The 4,072-nt window shown below is 37.0% G+C and overlaps 1 pseudogene; it reads left to right on the forward strand.

Annotated features, from left to right (window-relative positions):
• The first annotated feature begins 1,368 nt into the window (after window positions 1-1,368).
• On the forward strand, window positions 1,369-2,295 carry LOC132226504 (phosphorylated adapter RNA export protein-like; annotated as a pseudogene).
• Window positions 2,296-4,072: the final 1,777 nt, after the last annotated feature.

A 4,072-nucleotide genomic window follows, 5' to 3' on the forward strand; every position in this document is an offset into this window, starting at 1 on the left:
GTTGACTGTGCAACCGCCCAGTTCCCAAAAGGAAAAACAAACAAACAAACAAAACAAAAAAAACAGAGCTGACCATGGGCCTGATGGAAGGGCAAAAAAAATGATCTAAAATATGTACTTGGTAGTATATTTCTAGGGTCAGAGGCCAAGAATCTTACAGCCTCTGCATACAACTGAACAGAACACGGTTGGATGGGCCTCTTAATTTTATCTACAAGCTATCAAATTGTCCCCTTTATCCAAAAACATCTGCCCCCTCCCTGAAACTCTACTAATTGAATGTTTTTTCTAAGAACAAGCAATCTCTTTTTAGAATTTTAGGGCAGATTATCGGTCATTCATATCTTAATATGGCCTATGAAAGAACCAACTAGTTCCTAGATGTGGGTGTATTTTTAAATGTAGAAATATTCTTATGGCTTGGGAGAAGGAAGAATTAATTTTGGAATAGGGGTACTTGGAAGGGCAGGCAGGCCCAGTCATGACCAGAAGACAACATTGATGATGCTTAGTACCTGAAATGCTGGAATCATAGGAATTGAAACACAAGCACAAAAAGAGCCTTTGAAGTCAAAGCTTGTTTGGTTTAAATTTTAATCGACAGTCAATCTGTCCACAAAACTCCTCCTAGAAACCAGATGGAAAGAACAATATAGAGTACCTTCATGCAGTCTGCGCCCTTTCCCAAGGTGGGTGTGTTATCAGTGGGGTGTTGCTAAATGCTATAGGAATCATTGTAAGCCAAAAGAATTCAAAAATAGTAGTGAACAGACATTTTCAGAATATTTCTAGAATAAGAAAGTATATTCTAAGCTATAGAACATAAATTTTTTTCTTATTGTTTTAGTAGTTTACATTTGTAAGGAAAAGTAATTTTACCGCCACCTATATCATTGCACAGTGTATTAAACCACCTTTATATACCAAACACTAAAAGATAAAGAACCATTTGTCTTGGAAATCTGGGGCATAGAGCAGATACTAGGACCCAACTAGGAATCAAAAAAGTTTTATTATTATAAGTTTTTCCCTGGATGTAAGTACATTTTCCTATAATCCTTTAAACAATTTTCTCTGCTTATTTTTTCTTTTTTTAAGGACTGCCAAAACTAATTTTATTTTTGCACTCTTTATTAATTAAAAAACAACAACTAATAATGACTTTTCTCTTCTTTTCCTCCTGAGATCCTTAAATCCAACTTCAATGACCATGTATTTCAGGAAATACTGAGTTCAAGTATATTGCCATAAAGAATAGCTTGTAATAACTTCCTACATATTTTTCTTTAATCTGTTTTGTAAACGATAGTCAGTTCTTGGATCATCTTAAGAAACCTATTTTTAGAAAGGTTTATGCCTTCAATAAAAATGAATAATTTGAAAATCCATGCCGATGTGACAGTTGGCCAGAGCAGCCAGAAACCGCCTTTTGCTGCAGGAAGAAGATTAATATCACATGGAGTGCCGTGACCCAGCAGCAGAATCAAGATGCAGTGGCCACTGAATTTGGTGTCTTGAAAATGGAAGGCATTATTGACAAAAGTAGACATTCTGAGACCTGCACTTATCTGCCTGCTAAGACACTTAAGAGGGAGCCTCAAGAACATACAACAGAATTAGACAAAGAGCTAGATGAATACATGTGATGTGACAAGAAAACAGCTCAAAGGAGGAGGAAAAGGTCATCTCAAACAAAAATGACCTGTCAAAGACGGACTGGGAGACAGATTAGAAATGAACCATAGAGGCCGGTATGAGATCACAGAGGATGGTTCTCAGGAGTAAGTGGCTAATGAAATTACCTACAAGTTGTAGGGACCAAAGCAAGATCTGGTAGCCCGAGTAGAGAGTACTAATATACCTGGGAACAAAAAGGCAATGGAACTTCTGATGGAAACTATTGATGTTGAATAAAATGGTGGCCTTTTTATAAGGAGTGGTAGTGGGAGAAGAACAGCAGGTGGAGTTTTCTTGGATCTCCAGAAAAATACTCCTAGTATCAGGGAGGAACAATTTAAGAGCATTTTCTACATTGAAAAGCAAAAGGAATATGAAAATAAAAAAGCTGTTAGGAAGAAGAGAACACAAGTGTTGGGGGAAAATATGAAACAGGCTGTTAAACGTCTAAATTTTCAAGAGGAGGATGATATATAACGAGAAGTGTTTGCAAGCAACACAAACGAGGCCCTGGCCTCTCTTGATGAATCACAGGAAGGACATGGAGAAACCAAGTTGGTTGCAGAGGAAGTCATTGAGGGTGATCATTTTCATGAATTGCATGTGTTTTCTTTGTAAAAATTAGGTTTTTAAAATGACACCCGACTTCATATTATGCTTTTCAACTTTATCCTATATAATAAAAGGCTAATATGCAAATCGACCGACCGGCCGAACGATGGGTCACCCCCCTGGTGGTCAGTGCGCTCCCACAGGGGGAATGCCGCTCAGCCAGAAGCCAGGCTCATGGCTGGTGAGCGCAGCTGTGGTAGCAGGAGCCTCTCCCGCCTCTGCGCTAAGGACCCCTCAGTGGACATCCCCCAAGGGCTCCCAGACTGGGAAAGGGTGCAGGCCAGGCTGAGAAGCCACTTCCCCACCCCCACCCCTCCACCCCCCTGCCGCCGCAGTGCACAAATATCATGCACCAGGCCTCTAGTTGAGTTATAATTAAGAAATAAAATTGAAAGATATTTGAAGTGAACAATGTGATGATTTGATATATGTACAGATATCAAAAGATATGAAGTTAAATAACACATCCATCACCTCACATATTAAACCCCCCTATTTTTTGGTGAAAACATTTAAGTTCTACATAGCGAATTTCTATTATACTGTTATCAACTATAGTCACTATGTCATACATTAGATCCTTGAAATTTATTCCTCTTATAGCTAAAAGTATGTACCCTTTTATTAACCACTGGCAACAACTTTTCTACTCTGTTTGTATGCGTGCAATTGTTTTCCATATTATTTTGCATGTCTTTCTGGTTTGGTAACTCTCATATTAATTTTTGAAAGTTGCCTTTTGATTTTTAAAAAATGTAGTAATTATTTTAAAAATTTTACCCATAGAGTTACAAATATAAAATAAGCCACCCAGTGAGGTTCTGAATGAGCCCCTTGTCCTAGGTAGACCAGCCTCTATGACAGCACTCTAGGTCAGCAGTTCTAAACCTGTGGGTCACGACCCCTTTGGCGATCAAATGACCCTTTCACAGGGGTCACCTAAGACCATCCTGCATATCATATTTACATTATGATTCATAACAGTAGCGACATTACAGTTATGAAGTAGCAACGAAAATAATTTTATGGTTGGGTCACAACATGAGGAACTGTATTTAAAGGGACAGGAGGTTGAGAACCACTGCTCTAGGTGAAGAACTCCTAGTTTTTCTACCTAGGCATTTAAAAACAGAGTTCCTAATGAATGGTGACACTAAATAACAAGTGCAGTGGCCAAAAGTCAACTATTCATTTGGATGGATTTTTCAAAGAGTGTCTATTCAATAGCACACCCACTCCTTTACCATGCACCATCATACCTAAATATCCATAGTGAAGTCACAGAATATCAGTGTTCTGATTTCAAATAGGCTTCTCTTTGTTATAATTTAGCTGAGATCCACTTTTTCATGACTAAAATAAATCTATCTCTAAATTCAGTAAGTTTATATTACTTATACAGGATATTGTAGAGTCAATTTTGTCATTTGGAAGATTAGGTTATATAACCTGTAAAAATCCTTTCAACTAACTTTAAGGGGAATATTTCAAGCTTATGATGAACATTTAGTTTAGTCTATCTTAAACTTTGATATATGAAAATTAATCATTAATATTTTTCTGTAGTAAAAAAAGAATTGCTGCTCTTCTTCTCTAGGCATTTAAGAAAACATAAATGGTGATGGAAGGAGACTTGATTTGGGGTGGTGAACACACAATACATCAATATAGAGATGATGTATTATAGAATCACACACCTGAAACGTATATAATTTTATTACCCAATGTCACCCTAATAAATTCAATAAATTCTTTTTTAAAAAGAAAGAAAATATAGATTTCT

This window comes from Myotis daubentonii, chromosome 2, assembly GCF_963259705.1.
Source record: "Myotis daubentonii chromosome 2, mMyoDau2.1, whole genome shotgun sequence".
In the NCBI taxonomy this organism is placed as follows: Eukaryota; Metazoa; Chordata; class Mammalia; order Chiroptera; family Vespertilionidae; genus Myotis; species Myotis daubentonii.